This window comes from Schistocerca serialis, chromosome 4 (genome assembly GCF_023864345.2).
Source record: "Schistocerca serialis cubense isolate TAMUIC-IGC-003099 chromosome 4, iqSchSeri2.2, whole genome shotgun sequence".
NCBI classification, from domain to species: Eukaryota; Metazoa; Arthropoda; class Insecta; order Orthoptera; family Acrididae; genus Schistocerca; species Schistocerca serialis.
In genome coordinates this window covers 741297910-741315694 of record NC_064641.1, presented here as the reverse complement: position 1 = coordinate 741315694, position 17785 = coordinate 741297910, and the positions used below count along the sequence as shown (strand labels likewise).

At 43.3% G+C, this 17785-nt stretch overlaps 1 protein-coding gene and 1 long non-coding RNA gene across 2 annotated transcripts in view; one reads left to right on the top strand and one right to left on the bottom strand.

Annotated features, from left to right (window-relative positions):
• The window catches only part of LOC126473261 (meiotic recombination protein DMC1/LIM15 homolog), a 156820-nt gene that overhangs the window by 50503 nt on the left and 88532 nt on the right, over positions 1-17785 (top strand). The window lies entirely within an intron of this gene.
• The window catches only part of LOC126473262 (uncharacterized), a 30671-nt gene that overhangs the window by 8807 nt on the left and 4079 nt on the right, over positions 1-17785 (bottom strand). Inside the window, exon 2 of the long non-coding RNA XR_007586428.1 lies at positions 17107-17299. This is a non-coding gene — a long non-coding RNA (uncharacterized LOC126473262). The remainder of the gene's footprint in view (positions 1-17106; positions 17300-17785) is intronic.

Below are 17785 nucleotides of genomic sequence, written 5' to 3'. Positions count from 1 at the left end.
CTAACCAGGCGGAACCTCACTTTAGAATTTACTACACTTTCAAAATCCTCATCTTCAGTCTCATCAAAATTTATATCATCATAAAACATCTGGTACTCATCTTGTTTCATAATGTTTTTCAGATAGTTGCAACTTTTCCCACAATTTAAAATACAGAAATTAGTTTTCACGTAAGCATTACTTTTAGGTTCCTAAATAAACAATTCTTTAGCACTCCATCCAAACAAGCCGCTACTTTCACTATCCAACTCATACTGAAAATTATATTTTCCTCCAGACTAGGGACCACTAACCATCCATGTTCAAAGGTCTTGTCTTCTATACTAAAAGTTATAAGTACGTGGGATTTTATCAATTTGCTTTGTGTACCTGTAGTCCTCTTATCTTTAAACCTACAATGGGCATTTCCACAAAATTCTTACTATACTTGAACTTGTCTCTAAATTGTTCAGATATATCACAAATTGGGCTACCTGTATCAGTCGTACAGTTGCCTTTCCACTGATCAGTCTTAATTTTAATCTAAGGACACTCAAAATCATCTTCTCTGTAGTCAGAAATTTCATGCGAAAGATCACTTTCAATTTCATCAAATGCTCCATCCACACTGTCTTCACAAGGTTTTATTAACTTTACAGGTATCATAACATTACTTTGCTTACTCATGTTGTCAGGTAAAGATTGAACACAACGAATAGATTCCATAGCACAATCAACATTACGTGTTACAGAAGAAACACAAAACACATTACTGTCAAAGTTACACTTCCTGCTTAGAACCTCTTTCACTTCATTCCAACAATTGGGATACAAATTCTGACTGACCACAGCTAACTTATTCCAGAATCCATCTTTATTTAAGTTATCATCAATCTGGTCCCAAACAAACTTCAAAAAATTTTCACCTTTATTCTCCAGGCTCACAGGTACCTCACCTCCACTGTTTGGATCATAAATAATAAATAAATAAATAAATACCCTGCACGACATTAATGAAAAACTTTTTTGACTGGACTGGTATTCCATGACCCTCAATTAAAACATCACATATATCACTTACCTTACCTGTGTTGTCAACATCATTTACAAATAACTCTGAAACTTCATTATTTTTAAACTCCGCAAATACCTGATACTCATCATGATCATATTTCTCCAAAATTAGTTCATCAACATCATCACTGACAATACAAATCTCATCTCTATCAAAGTTACATATCTCTCCTTCATTCATTTGCAATAAGCCTCCAGTCTCAGACATACCAATGTCAGTTACTTCACAGCTCTCATTCACATATACTTAAAAATACCATGTAGTTCAGATTCAATACAGTCATCTCCTGACTTATATACATCAACCTCACTGTTTTCCACCCAAGAGAAGAAATCATTAGTACATATTACACCAAAATTCTCACTACTCTCACATTATGGTATATGATTTGCACTTAATCACGATAATTAAACATAGTTCCCAAGACTTTTGATCAAAACATAAATGAGAAATCTGATATTTCTTATATTCAATTTCAGATACATGTGCCATATCATTAATAGGCTACTATCATTACTGTCTAATTGCAAGTGTAACTTAGATGTCCTGTACTTGTTATGCTTCCTCGCCCCAAAACTTGGTACCTTCAGTGAGGTGAACTGCCATTTCCTGAGTAGTTACTTCTGTGATTTTTTCTTCTATTAAAATGCCCATGGTTATTTCCATTATTCCTATTATTATAAAACAATATTCCGAACGGTGTCAAATTTTTATTAACAAATAAATTTCTACTAGATTTCATCACATTATCAATTTTGATTATTTTTTCATAAATGAATACAAAAATGAACATAGTAAACAATACAGGAGTCTATAATTAATAATAGAAATTTTAAGTGTGCAAATAATTCATAATTTCAAATGTTTCTAAAAAATAATTTTAACAGTACATTCAGAATTAGTACTTACCGATTATAACATCGAAACTAAAATATTTTATAAAGTATTTCCTTTTCATAAGCCTTAGCTTGAAATATTATTTACTGTGTGTAAAATTATATGAAAGTTTACAGAAAAGCAACTGAGATAATACTGATCTGTTCAAAATTTGAAAAAAAAATACTGGCATCAACAACTACTGTTGAGGAAAAGTAATGCTAGAGGAGCATGTCCTGTTACACCCTGAAGGGAGAATTTGATGGTAGGTACTCAGAGAAATGCTTAAATTTCAAAATTTTATGCAGTCTGACCTACTTTTTGATTTCCCGTTTTTCTTTTATACGTTATTTAAACTTTTCCCAGCATAGAGAAAGCTCCATGAAATTATGAAAGAACTATCACACACAGTAACTTCCTGCCCAGAGTCTTCTGAACATTTTCAGGTGTGTAATGGCAAAGGTATAATGAGCTCCTGTATTTAGGACCTTATAGGCATAGGTGTGGTGTATTCATAAGTCACAGCATACAGATTCCTTTAGTGTATGTATCTCTGCTGCAAGTCTGCATGTTGCTCCAAGCACCCTCAGTGGTGGAAATTTGCTTCATTGACCTCACAGCTATTTCCTCTGTTCTGTAAAATCCCAGCAGAACAACAGCTGTACAGAGCACAGTTTCCAACCATAGATTCCATGTAAAGTCCAGCTGAAAACTTTTGCCCTTATTGACTTATGGACCATCAAATGACCAGTAGTAATACATCGATTGACAAAAGGGGATTTGCAGGCTTGGAGGAGATGAATATACTGGTACTCCACAGTATGCTTCTGAATGATTTGCCCTGTTTAATATTTGCTGCTCTCTCATCCCACAAAAACCTATCTTTTGCAGCACATACCACTTTAACTTGAACTTTCCTAAGTACCTTTCTCCATCTTCAATCTACTCCATTCCCCCTGCTCAGTAATTATGAAGATAATAAAATATTAATAATTGAAGTTTTGACATTTCTGTTAGCATTTTTATAAAATAATGTTTTAAGTAGGAAAACAGAATTGTAGACAGCCTGTTCCCAAGTTGATTGTGGCAGTAATTAACAGTCAATAAATATACTCACCTTGATTTTTCATTGTTGGCTCAATTTATCATCCAGTAAAATTTGGAGTATGATTCCTTCAGAGGCCCTTGTCTTACCAAGTTTACAAGGAAACATTGACTTGTTATCAGTGCATTATTGTAGTATATTCTTCGACTCAATTCTGCCAATAATATGATTCTCTTAATTTACATTATAAATGACACTGGTTAGAAAGAATTACTTTCACATTAAACACTGCTTATAAGATTGACTGGTTTTATATTCATTCTCATACTAATGTATAATAAATATTATATTCTTGATAAAGGTGTATTTGAGTGTAGTCTGCTCACAAGACAAATTTCACATTATCTAACATGGAAATAAATCACAGACTTGGCATCCTATGTCTGTTCTCCTCCAGCACTTCAGAGATATTATCTAGCCAAAATTATGTCAGACTAAACAAAGATAGCACATTTCATCACACTGGGGGCAGAAAAGCTGGCATGGGTAGTGCAGCAGGATAGTGCAGAAACCTGCCACGCATATGACACAGGATGGGCAGACCTACCGGAAGAAGTGTTTGGCAGTACCCTAGGTGGGCCAGTGCTTACTCGGAGTTCATCCACCATGGACCTCACTTAACATATTGTAGTCATGTGTTGTGCCAAGTGCTTAGCCATTACCCATCCAAACCAGTTGTTTGCTTAGTTCTTCCTGAGCTTGTATCTTCATGGTTTTGGACTCTCTGCTTCCTGTAGATTGACTCGCAAAGCAAGTTTGTTTCCCTCCTGCAGGATTCTGTTCCCTGGCCATTACCAAACCAATGTTGGCCCATGAATCTGTGCTGACAGCATAGTGAAGTGGCATTGTTATGCCTGTGAAGATACTGAAGTGGCAAAGAAGCAAAGAAGGGCATTCTTACACATGTGATACCCCTATATTTTCTTTCCCCTGTTCCTAGTGTTCACTTGGGATACCATGGATCCAACATTCCTGCTGTGCTGGCAGGAACAGTCACATGTACAGAATGAGCAGCAACAGGAGCAGATGCAGGTGCTCATAACACAGAATGCAGACTTGCTTTGCACCACTGCCTTGCAGGTTGGGGGCAGGGGAGGAGGAGTAGATGACCATTGTTTCATTTTCTGCACTGTCTCCACCAGCCCTGACACCATTTGCTGGCTTTAATGAATTTATGGAAAGGTGGCAGAATTACCTCAGCCAGTTCTTGATGTGCTGTCACATAAGTTGTATCATAAATCCACTTGATAAGGCTGCCTTGTTGTTGATCAGCAGTGCAGGTTCATACAAAATTTGAAGCCCAACACTGAGCCTGAGGAACTTACCTTTGATGGGCTTTGTAAGTTGCTTATGTAACATTTTGGACATCAAACCCATGGCAAGTTCGGCAGGTCTGCACTGCTCATATCAGTGTAATTTCCACCAGCAGTGCTTTTCCAGCCCTTGGCATCATGCTCCTTCTGCTTGTTGGGTAAGCCTGTGGTCCTGCCCTGATTGTCATTAGTTGCATGTTCATCATTACTATCCACATGTGAAGGCCACAAATAGGTTATGCCAGTGGGTATGTCATTTGGCAACTGTCCATGTCAGTTAATGGACCATCAGTTAGTTATGAGATACATACACCCTCTTGGGGCACCCAGAGTTGCAACGGCTGCTCCATCATGTTGTGCATTCCATGGTGGGGGTGATTAGAAATCATGGAAGGAGGACGCCATGAATTGGGGGCGATTATCGGAGACCAACATGTGTGGCAGGCCCACAATGACAAGAACCTGGGCCAGGGCCATGAGTGTAACCTCCGTGGTGGTGGATGCCATTCGGACAAAATATGGGTATTTGGTTTAGGCATCAACGATAAATAACCACATGGACCCTGAAAACAGGCCTGCAAAATTGATATGGATGTGATCCCAGGGCTGGCGAGGCACAGGCCAGGGTGCAACTGACTGAGGGGGACCCGCCTGGTGATGCGCACAGACAGTGCACCCACATACCAGGCGCTCAATATCGCCATCGATGCCAGGCCAATACACATGCTGGTGAGCCAAAACTTTCATACGGGACATACCCCAGTGCCAGCGGTGTAACAAACCGAGCACCCGAAGCCGCAATTCCAGAGGGATGACCACCCGATGGCCATCCAACTCTGTGGCCAACAGAAGGACATCATTGACCATGTAGAGCCTGTGGGACAGGTGGCACCAGGGGCTCAAATCGGACTATATCCAACGAGTAATGTAGGATGGCCACCCGTGAACCATGTAGTTGAGAACCTACCGCAAGACAGGGTTGGGGCGGGTAGTCGCAGCAATGTGAGCAGCCATAAGAGGCAGACCATCCAGGGCATCCTGGCAGGCAGAAACAATGTGAAAGCAGAGGACCTCCTGTTGGTCAAAGGCAAGATCGGGTCCAGCTGGGAGATGTGACAAAGTATCTACGTTAGCATGGTGGGCGCTGGGCTTATACCAGATGGTGTAAGTGTAATTATGTAAAAAGAAAGCCCAGCACTGGAGATGTTGAGCTGTCCACTCTGGAAGGTGAGAGTGGGGTCCGAAAAGTGTAACCAAGGGTTTATGGTCCATCAGGAGGGTGAACTTTACCCCAAAGAGATAGGTGTGAAATATTTGGATGACGGAGACGATCGCCAGAGCCCCCTTTTCAATCTGGGAGTAGTTCCGTTGTGCTGGGGTCAACGTCTTAGAGGCATTAGCAATGGGCTGTTCGGAGCCATCGGCATCCCAGTGCGCAAGGATGGCCCCAATGCCACATGCTGATGCTCTGCCGCCACAACCAAGGGGCGGTCCAGAGAAAAGGGAGTAAGGCAAGGGGAGGACTTCAGCATCGCCTTTAAATGGAGAAAATCCTGAACACAGGCAGAGTCCAATCAAAAGGTACCCCTTTGCGACGCAAGTGATTGAGGGGTTGAGCAATGGAGGCAGCCTGGGGCAAGAACTTTAAGCTAATAAGTAACCTGCCCAAAAACACCTGGAGTTCAGATAAGTCCTTGGGACGAGGAAGGGCCTCACTGGCCGGACATTAATGCCATCTTTGCTAAGCCAGTGGCCTAAGTATTCCACTTCCAGTTGAAAAAAAAACAACACTTGTCCAGCTGACAGTGTAAACCAGCAGACTGCAGAACGTGAAATAAGGTGCTGAGGTTTTGCAGATGTTCCTGGCGGGAATGCCCTGTGACCAAAATGTCATCCAGATAATTCACGCAGGCAGGAATAGGCTGTGTAAGCTGCTCCAGGAATTGCTGGAAAATGGCCAGTGATGAAGTGACACCAAAGAGTAGGAGCTTGTATTTATGCAATCCGAAAGGCGTGTTGATAACCATGATGTTCTCTGTTTCGGCATCCAAGGGCAACTGGTGGTATGCCTCAGCCAGGTCGATCTTGGAAAAATACTCTCCCCCGGCAGGCTTGGCAAGAAGGTCTTCCTGTCGGGGAATGGGGTAGGTTTCAGTGAAGGACTGAGCATTGACTGTAGTACCAAAGTCCCCACACAGCTGAAGGGACCAACTGGGGTTTCCATATGACCATCAGTGGTGTCGCCCATGCTCTGTAAGTTACAGGCTCCAGCATGCCGGCGGTCTGGAGCTGATCAAGTTCCTGCCTGACCGCTGCCCATAAGGCCACCGGGAGGGGCCAGGCCTCGAAAAAGCAAGGCTGTGCATCCGGCCATAGGGTGATGTGTGCCTGAAAGCTGGAAGCACATCCAAGATCTGGTGTAAACAATGACCCAAAAGCGGAGCACAGATCGTTCAAGTCCTGAAAGGGAACAGCCATGGAAACGACCTTAACTTCATCAGAAACTGAAAAGCCAAAAAGTTGAAACGCATCCAAGCCAAAAATATTCGAAGCCGATGGATGGTCAACAACAAAGACGGTAAGGAGCCGGGGAACACACTTGTATGCCGCCTGGATGATGAACGGCCATCAAAGGGGAATGGAACCGTCTCCGTAGGTGACCAAACAGAGAGAGGGAGGTGAAAACTCAGGAGAGCCCAGCCGGGTGTATGTCTGCCATATTAATCAGGGAGACGGTGTCCCCAGTGTCGACATGAAAAATGACATCCTCAGTGAAAATGTAGAGCATGAGGAAAAGCTTCCACACTGATGGGTCATCCTGTCAGATGACCGATTGCAGAGCATGGACTGTATCTTGAGGCCCAGGCGGGGCAGGACTGGAGTGAGTCGAGCGACTACAACAAACCGATCAGATGTGGCCCTCTTTGTTGCACAGCATGCACGTTTTACAGCAGTGGGGACACTCAGCCTGTGAATGTGCAGTAAAGCACTGTGGGCAAGATGGAAGTGGGCCGCACGACCGGTGATGAGGGGCGACCGAAGGCGCCTATGCCATAGAGACGTCAGACAATGAGGGGTCCTGACGGCACTGGCCTCTGTCAGCTGGGCCACATCGACATCATGAGGGCGGAACCCGCCATGACGCCGTGATTGCCGCCACCTGTGGTCACGCCATAAGATGCTTGTTAGCCGCTTGAGCAATTTCAAAGGAGTGGGCAATGCGGAAAATCTCCTACAAGGAGGGGTTGTTGAATTTCAATGTCGCAGTACAGACCTCAAACGCGGGAGCCAGCTGAACCACCACATCCTAGATCTGGGAGTCTGCATAAGAAGCCTTACAATGCTGATTGGTGCATGTAAAATCGCATCGACAGCTGAGACCCTGCGTCCGTGACCCAGGAACAATACGATTAACCAGGATGTTTATAGTACTGGTGGAACTCCAGCTGAGAGGCGACCAGGTGCTAGCGTTGGGAATAATAGTTTGTCAGCAAAAGGCAGATCTTCTGGAAAGAGAGAGCCACAGGATCGGACAATGGTGCCAACTTGCGGAGAAGAAAGAACGTTTCCGGGTAGGCCCAAGACAAAAACAATGACCGCTGCAACGAGTCGTCCATGACTTGAAAAGCTGTGAAATGTTGTTTCAGCTAATGTAAGTAGGTTTCCCCATCCTTGTTAGTGTCATTAAAGGGTGGAAACGATGGTGGACGTGGGAAAGCATTGGCCACCCGAGAACTCTGAAGCTGTTGTGGTAATGCGTCCCGGGCATCGACTTTGTCCGTTAGCAACTGCAGTGACTTTTGTAAGATGTCTAACTGGAGCTGATGCTGCTGCATGAGCTGCTGCTGTTGCTCCAGCAGACAGACCAACTTTGCCTCCATACCAACAACGACCACCGTTTACCTCATCACCAGAATGTTGTAATGGCGACTGGAACAGTTGCAGGGTTGAAGAGACGGAAAATGCGGCAGGACCTGTGGAGCAGCCTGCGAACAACAACACAACAGGAGAGGATGGACACGACCAACGAAGGACCTTACGACAACAACAAGAATGAAACAACAGAGTCAAGAAAACCTAACTAGACAACCACGTCCACTCGTAAACAAAACACGAACGTAAATACGCTGTCTAAGGCGAGGCGATATGTCCTGATACGCATGCAAGGTTAGACAGGCAGGCTGAGCTAGAGGCAGGCACTTAAGTACGCTATTGGGGATGCTGCTATTGGCTGCTGCAACCACGTGTTCCACTGTGGCACCCTCACTCTAAATGCGGGCCAGGAGGCGCACACCGCCACAGCTTATGGCGCGATGGTGCACAGACCTTTGGGGGTCTTCGACGTCAATGATGTCAGGCGGGGATTCAAATTCCGTGGTGCACGGTACCAGAGACAAGGGAATCCCCATCACAAAACTACCAAATTATCTAAAAGTTCTTTTTCTTTCTGAAAAAAAAATATATATTGATGAGAATGTGTACTCTAACAGTGCTGTTATGTTATTCTCAAACCTGTTGCTGATGAAATGCATCAAGTCCATCAAAGGCACTTTTGAAAAAAAAAAGAGAGAGAGAGAGAGAGAGACAATCAAAACTGACTAATAAGTCTGTGTTGTTCAAGTGACCTAATTCCACAGATAAAATAAGTAGACTTATCAGTGACATGGACACTTGCCAACAATGTTGCTGAGTAAAGATGCCCAGTATCTAGCCAAACCATAGGGCAGGGCTGGCCAAACGCTGCACACTGTGCAAAAGTGTGGAAGTATGGCACAGGTACTCACATCTGAGCCAGCAGGCAAAGTGGAGCAGCGACATCTGTGATTAGACATGTATATCAAGTTAGCGGCGACAGTTCCACTTCCTTATTTTTGCTGTACCAGGAGTATCAAAGCACGCCCAGTCTTGCTTGCCTCTGGTGACCATTCCTTACATGACACATGCTGATAAACGGCAAGTATTGCAAAAAAACGCAAGGACCAGGAGATCTGTGTTCTCAGTCATTTAAACAAGAGTGAGAATGGCAATTCTTCTTTACAGCAGTAAGTGGAAACTCAGTGTTTGCTATGACACCAAATAATAGGTGACTGTGCAGGTTCATGACTGAAAGACACTACAACTCATTTCATAAAGAAGAATGAAGTCTACTGAACAGTGAAGAATGGCAAGCCAAATTAAGTGCACTCAAGAAAATGGATGAGGCACATCAACAGTTTTTAATGAGTCATAAGAATTGTTTCATCTTGAATGCTTCTACTTCTCATGTTACATTTATATCTGTTTTAGAGTACAATTTACTATTTTCAGTCTTCCAGAATGAAAATCACAGTACATGTGCACTGTGAGCAAGTTTCAAAATTGCCTTCAGAATAGCAAGATCTGGGTAAGTGTTTTCCAAAGAGGAGAGTGTAAAAGACTGCACATTGATGCTGCAGAACTTTTATGTCCCATGAACATTAGCAGGTTTCAAGAAATTGGCCTCTCCAAGCAAACAGTACCACAACATTTAAGTGTTATGGTCAGTGATGTACACAGGCAGTTAATAAATAAGTCTAAGGACTTTGTTGCTTTCTCTGTTGTGCTGGATGAAGCACCAGATCTTACAGATACAGCTCAGGCAGTGATATACATATGAGGTGTCGATAACAGTCTGTGTGTAACAGCCTGTAGCAGATTACATTTTAGACTTAGTGCCTTTGAAGGGGACTACAACAGGTGTAGACTTACTCTAAGCTGTGGAGCAAGCATTTGATGGTTTTAATACAGACTGGAAGTGGTTAATCTCAGTGACCATGGCTGGAGCACTGACAGTGCAAGGCCATCAGAAAGGACTCATAGCTGATGTGCAAAAAGCTGGCACACACAGAAGAGATGTTATATGGAACTCACTGCATTCTACATTAAGAGATGATTTGTGCAAAATCAGTAATGTTGGAAAATGTCATGTAAATTATTGTGCATGCTGATAACACATGGGCTTATGCATCACCAGTTTCAGCAGTTCTTGGAGGAATTAGGAGAGGAGTATGGGACGTACCTTATTGTACTGAAGTACACTGGCTCAGTTGAGGTAAAATGTTGAAAAGATTTTTTGACCTACATTTAGCCTTAGTATGTTTTTTGCATAAGAAGAGCAAGAGTGAACCAAAATTAGAAAATCCTTGCTGGATATCAGACCCAGCATTTCTCATGGACATTATGTCTCACATGAACAACATGAATGTCGCGGTACCAAACCCAGAAAACTTTTATGTCGAGCATGAATGTCACTTTGCAAGGTGAAAATAATTTAATTACTGACATGACGGGAAAAGTAAATACTTTTGAAAGGAAGCTTGATCTTTTGGAGAGCCAACTGTTTTCTGAAAACACTGCACATTTCCCTACCATTGGTTTGGTCCACAAAAGTGCTAGATTTCAAGAATACATGTCAATAATTGTAAAAATTAAGAAACAATTTTAAGCATGATTTGTAGATGTTACGGGTGTGTCTCCTATCATTCATAGCTTTGCACAGCCAATTTCAGTATTAGTTGAAGATGCTCCAAATCATCTACAGATAGAACTGATTAACCTTCGGTGCAGTACATGGCTGAAAGACCAGTTCTTTGTAGTACAAAGTACAAAAGAATTCTATGAAAACTTCCACATCAATAATTTCCACACCTGCATCGTGAAGCTGCGAGAGCTATGTACATGTTCAGATCTACTTGTGTGTGAGAGATGTTTCTCCATAATGAAAATGAATAAATCAAGGATTCGATCGAGTATTAGTGATGAAAATCTTTGCAATTACTTGTGTTTATCAATGTGCCATGCTTTGGTGCCCAACATTAACTTTATTATTTCTCATCACTAATGATAAACAGGTTTCAAATTTCTTTCTTTTTCTAATTGTTATTTTATTTGATTTGATTTTGACAGGAAGCTAAAACAGCTTAGGTCTAACCTGCCACTGCCCACAATGAAACCGAGTTTATTGTGCGGTATTGCTCCGTTTATATCTAGTAAAGCCAACCAATGCCCTTAAATAGTGCAAGGAGTCCCTTTACCCATTTTTTGGTAGACACAATTTCTTCAGGTCTAGTTGTCCTGAAGATTCTGTATCTTTTGCTCTCCAATGCCATGCATTCAAAGATTTCTTCACCCTCATGACGGATCCTTCATTTAGGGTCTTCGTCCATTATGCCATTGTGTGTAGGTGTTTTTTGAAATTCCCATGGCCAGTCATCAGTCCAGTCATGAGTTTGATCTCTTTCCTGTTCAATATCAGGATTACAGAGCTTCTTCTAAAACATGATTTGGGTATCATTACCTTACCATGTTTTTGTTTATGGACCTTGGTCCAATATTCTATGTGCTATTTCTTGAGCCAGTTCCATAGTTCTAGTTTTATCATTGCCTTGGTGATTGTCAGGACAGGTTCCTGTCCAATAAATGGAGTTGTTGCCCCCATCCTGGCTACTCTGTTGGCTTATTCATTTCCACAGATACCTGAGTAGCCAGGGACCCACACTAGGTTTCCCCTATTGCTTCCCCCTAGCTCCACCAGAGCCCTGTGGCATTCTGCAATAAGCTTAGATCTTGTTGCAGGAGCTGCCAGTGATTTCAGGGCTGCCTGGCTGTCTGAATAGATGTAGATGCTACAGTCATTGTAGCACCTATGCATATTCTCCTTCACACATGCCCTGATTGCAGTAATTTCAGCTTGGAATACAGAGGCCAGTTTCCCTAGAGAGATGATGCCCTCCAGTCTTGGCTGAACCCCGAATACCCCTGCCCCATTGCCTTGGTCTGATTTCAACCCATCAGTGAACCAAACAATATCCCCCATACAGTGTCGAACTGTTTTTTCCCACTGCTCCCTGCTTCCAATTACTATAATGTAAGGCTTGTTGAAGCAGTTGGGAGTTATTATATAGTTGGCAGGCATTTCCCCAGCTATTACTATGTTTACCTCACTCACTATTTTAGTATGTGATTCTGGATATCCCAATGAGATCCAGTTTTTGCCAGTTTTAAGTCTGTATCCCCCAGCTGCTGCCTTCATCTTGACTCAAAGGTTTAGTGGACACATGTCCAGCATGGCTTCCATCTCAGCAGTTGGTGTGCTGCTAATTCCACCTGTTTTGGCCAAGCAGGCCAGTCTCTGAACCTTAGCTAGCACCTTAGCTGCAACTCGCTGTTCTGCCTTCTTCCACCCCACTACGGCCCTGTAGGAAATCCTAGGTCTACCCACAGTGCTGTATATCCAGTGCATACCTCGGGGGCTTAGGCGCCAGTTTTTACCACAAGCCCTTCTAGTACTCATTAGAGCACTTTTTGCCTCAGAGCAGATACTCTTAATGTGAGGGGTCCACATTAGTTTCTCATCTAAGGTTACCTCTAGATATTTCACTATCCCCTTCACGGGTAGAGTTTCATTGAAGAGCTTTAGATTCCAATTTGAGCATTGGAATGCCTCTTTGTAAATGGCACCACGACAGTCTTCTTATGATTAACCCTCAGATCCTGTTTAATGCACCAATTTTGCACAATGTCCAATCCTCCTTGTGCCATATTTCAAACTGTATCAGTAAATTTGCCAAGTATTACTATGACAAGATCATCAGCATATCCTTGGCAGAAGCACTGTCTGGAATTTAGTTCCTCGATGTGTTCGTTCACCACTAGATTCCACAATAAAGGGGACAGAACTCCTCCTTGTGGGCAGCCTCTAGTGGTGTTAATTACCATCTTTTCATTCATCATGGTAGCCTCTACTTTCCTTCCACTAAGCATAGCCCTGGTCCACCTACATATAGTGGTCTCTAGGTCATGCTGCCCTTACCATGGAATTGTAGGTCATGTTACTGAAGACACCCACAATATCCAGGAAGATGCAGAGGGCTATTTCTTGGAAGTGAAGTGCTTCCTCCAGCCTCCCAACAAGTTGGTGGAGAGCTGTCTCACATGATTTACTTGGTTGATATGCATGTTGGTCTGAATGTAGAGGGGCCTTAATTAGCCTCCTCTCCCCAACATATACATTTACCAGTTTTTCCAATGTTTTCAGAATGAAGGAGGACAGACTGATTGGTCTCATATCCTTGGCCTTGGTATGATCAGTTCTCCCTGGCTTTGGAATGAAGACAACCTTCACTGCCCCCCAAGCATTGGGAATGATCCCTACTGCTAGGCTAACCCTGAATAACCTGCATAGGACTTTTATGAGAGTCTCTCCTGCCTGTTGCAGGAGAGCTGGGAAAATTCCATATGGGCAGGTGACTTGAACAGTGGGAATGTTCCCACCACCCACTGGATTTTATTAAAATCTACATGCTCCTTGGCTGATTCCCAGTCCTCTCTTTGAGTGCCTGAGAACCATTGTCTCTCCGGGATCACATTATGGTCTGTGTTGTCTGGCAGAGCATATTGAGGAAAGTGAGTTTTGAGGAGCAGTTTCAGCATCCCATGTGCTGTCTTTGTATATTCCCCATCTTCCTTCCTCAGCGTACCTCCTGGATTGATTGGTACTCTAGTGAGGATTCCGTGAAGTCTGACTTGAGTAACCATTTTCTCCACTTCCTCACAGAATGCCTTCCAGGATGTTTTCTTTGCTTGTCTGATTGCAATGTTGTAGTTAACAAGGGCCTAACGATATTTAGCCCATTGTCCTTTACTTCTCACAATGTTAAACAGTCTTTGTACCTGTTTTCTTTGAATTTCCAAGTTGTTATTGCACCAAGGCACACTCCTATTTGTGCAGTTGTCCTGATATGAGGCCACTATGGCAGAGGTAACAGCCTCTGCTACTTCCTCAGACTCTGCTGGATTCCTTATTGAGGTTTTAATTTCCAATAAGCCTAAGTCAAGATCCCTTCTATATGTCTCCCAGTCTGTTTTACTGGGATTCCTATAGATCATGGTCAGTCTGATTCCCATTTCAATCTTGAATTTAATATACATGTGGTCCGATGAGGTTGGCTCTAACACCACGTGCCATTGTCTGACATAGCTGCCCATCATCATGGAACCAAAAGTTCCCTTCTGCTATTCCTGAATGTACTTTCATTGCCCCTGTTCAGGACCTCCAAGTTGTTAGCTAAAAGAAATTCAAGAAGGTACTCACCTCTACTGTTGGTGTCCTTCCTGCCCCACACTAGGTTGTGGGCATTGGTGTTGCATCCCACCAGCAGTTGATTACCTTTCCAATGGCAAGCCTCTACCAGTCCCCTCATCTCCAAAGGAGGAGGAGAGCTGTCTTCATAAGGAAGATATGCTGAGGCCAAAATAATTTCCCTCAGGATACCTTCCTCACATTGCTGCATTTTAATGGTCACTAGATCCCTGGAGCAGAAATCCATCATTGGCATGAAAGAAATTCCATTTCTAACACAGATGCATGTTCAGAAGTTTCTTAGATTTCTGGCATAAATCAGCTTACCTCCAGTGCCACCAAGGCCTGATACGCCCCCTTTATATAAGTAGGGTTCTTGTATCAGGGCCACATCTATTTCCTGCCTCCCCAGGCAGAGGCTCAGGGCAGCAGAGGCCCCTTTACTGTGCTGCAGATTAATCTGCAGCACCACCAGTTTCTGTCTTGCTGCCATCACTGTCTTTGAGAACCCTGACGGTGACCTGCGAGAACCCTAAAAACAATTTAAGGTCCTGCTCTCGCATCACCTTCAGGGACTTCTCTCTGACCTCCACTGCCAGGGTTCGTCCTTCCAGTACAACCTTCTGGTTGATCACTCTCTGTCTTCTGTCAAGACTTTTGGGTTCTGAGCCCCTATTTCCTCAAACAGAGTCTTAGTAGAGACATCCTTAAGGATCTTTGGTACCCATATTGATACCTTTGCACTCTTAAGGCGTTCCGCTGCTGTCTTGACTAGCAGCTTCACATCTTCTCACGGGGATATCATGGGCACCTTGTCCTTAAACCATTCCACCATGTGCACCCCCTCACAGACAAAAAGGAGGGCACCATGATCTAGATAGACTCTCCTGAAGTTGGGTCCTGGACCAGCGTGCCCCTCCCCCCTCCCCCCTCCCGCATCCCCCAATCTTTCCAAAGAGGGCCATCTGTACAGATTCCTCCTACTGTGAGGTGATGGCCACCAATGGATAGCCTTCCTGGATAACTGCCATCTTAAGAACTGAGACTGCAGTACTATAGGTCTGTTTCCCTATTTCTTGCCTTGGTTTTTTCTGGGCTCACTTATTCAGTGAGGAGGGAGTGTTAGATTCCTCCCTTATCCTCTTGCTGCCTGTCTTTGACATTGTGGGGTCTGCGTATCCCCTTCAACCTGAGACAATTTTTTCTTGGGGGTCTTAGGTTCAAGTCCCTTTAATTCTCTCCACTTGTCTTTAGGAAGCCATTCTTTCCCTTCCTTTCTCCTCTGTTCCCTGAGTAGTTTCCTCCTCTGGGCCCCAGACAAGGCTTTAATCTTGATCTGATCCAACTCCTCGGTTACTGTTCCCACTTCTGGCTCACGTCTAGACCCTGATTCAGTAGTGGGAATACCTTCCATCGACCCTGAACCCGATGTTTGGGTGTCTTTGATGTCTCAGTTTGTCCCTCAGTTTGTTTTTCTTTATTTTCTTTAACCATGTCCATATTGGTCCCACAAGATCTGGGGATCTACACGGTCCACACCATGAATACCCCATGTGGTGTAAGGCTACTTACTCAGGGAGGTCGCCCAGTATCCCTGAGGCTCCATTTGCGACATCTTCCCATGTGCCATGCACCCCTTGGCACGGATTGTGTCACACCTTGGGTTGGGAAAGGAAATTGGGCAGGACTAGGAGTGGATAGGGAAGATGAGACATTGTGGGACACTCTTAGTCTAATCCATTGGCTGAGGCCTTTCCGGCAGTAGGTCCTCTACTTTCGGCATAGCCCTCAGCTTCATGCAGATACACAAGCCTCTCCACCCGCACGGACAGTGCTTCATCAAGGTGGTGTCCCACAGAGAGGAAAATTGTTATTTACTAACTGTGCCTCATCCTGCTCCATATAACATCGCAAACATTGTTATTTGAAAAATTTGATATTAAACTGGTTGTTCAAGGTACACTTACATGCTTAAAAATTATCATTTAATCATTGAGAGACATTTTTGATACCCTTGCCATGAAGGGTATTTGGGTACCTGATGGGGGCAGCAAAACCAATCTGGCATATTTATGCAAATTTGTTTTTACGTTATGTTTTAGAACTGCGACATTTGTTGATAGCACGGTGGAATAACATGATATCTTCCCACGATTGCATTACACATTTTGAAAAGAGATGAGAGTGCCCCAGGTACAGTGTATCTGACCTACTGGGTAAAGTGAAGCAGTGACATCTGTGCTTAGAGACATATGCTAAATGAGCAGTGACAGTACCATTTCCCTATTTACACATATGCTAAGTGTGGACACTGTGACCAGAAAGTATGCAGATTTCCTGCCAGCCCTGCTATCAGGAGATGCTCTAATATTGCTCACAGTCTGTTGTAAAGGCATGCCTCATTTGTGACTCTCTGAAGCCCATTCAACATAGGTGGAACTGATCTATGTGGTCTCTGTCACGTGGTAATCTCCCGTCAGACAGAGAACTGGTAATCAAAAGTACCAAAAATTTTCTTCATTACAAGGTTAGTGAGATCCTTGTCAATCCTGTTATACACTGAGTCATATTATAAGATATTAACCTTATTTATGTAGCCCTTCTGTGGCATGAGCAATGTACCATTACTTTTATATACTTTGAGCACTAGAATACTCACATCTAACAGAGGGCTGCACTCTTGAAAGGCAAAACGTTATTTTTCTGTGGTGCAGTTCTTGTACCTTGCTGTGTCTGCTGTGAGAGGGTGAACAACTTTCTTGATGGAATAATTAATAAACAGACGCCGCCTGCTTCACAACTTTTTACTACCAACTACTGTTTTCAGTCTGTTCTGCAGACCCTCTTCAGATCTACATTGGAACAAGAAAAAAGGCAACAATAAAAATTAAAAGAGTGTATTACAAAGACTATGTATAAGATGATGTGACTTACCAAACTAAAGCACTGGCAGGTCGATAGACACACAAACAAACACAAACATACACACAAAATTCAAGCTTTCGCAACCAATGGTTGCTTCATCAAGAAAGAGGGAAGGAGAGGGAAAGACGAAAGGATGTGGGTTTTAAGGGAGAGGGTAAGAAGTCATTCCAATCCTGGGAGCGGAAAGACATACCTTAGGGGGAAAAAAGGACAGGTATACACTCGCACACACACACATATCCATCCGCACATACACAGACACAAGCAGACATTTGTAAAGGCAAAGAGTTTGGGCAGATGTGTGTATGTTTGTGATGTATAAGGTTTTACAAATAATAACAGAATATTATGAATCCACATGTACCTACTGCCAACTGCATTTTGTTGGCAGTAACTGTAGTACACAACTGTTG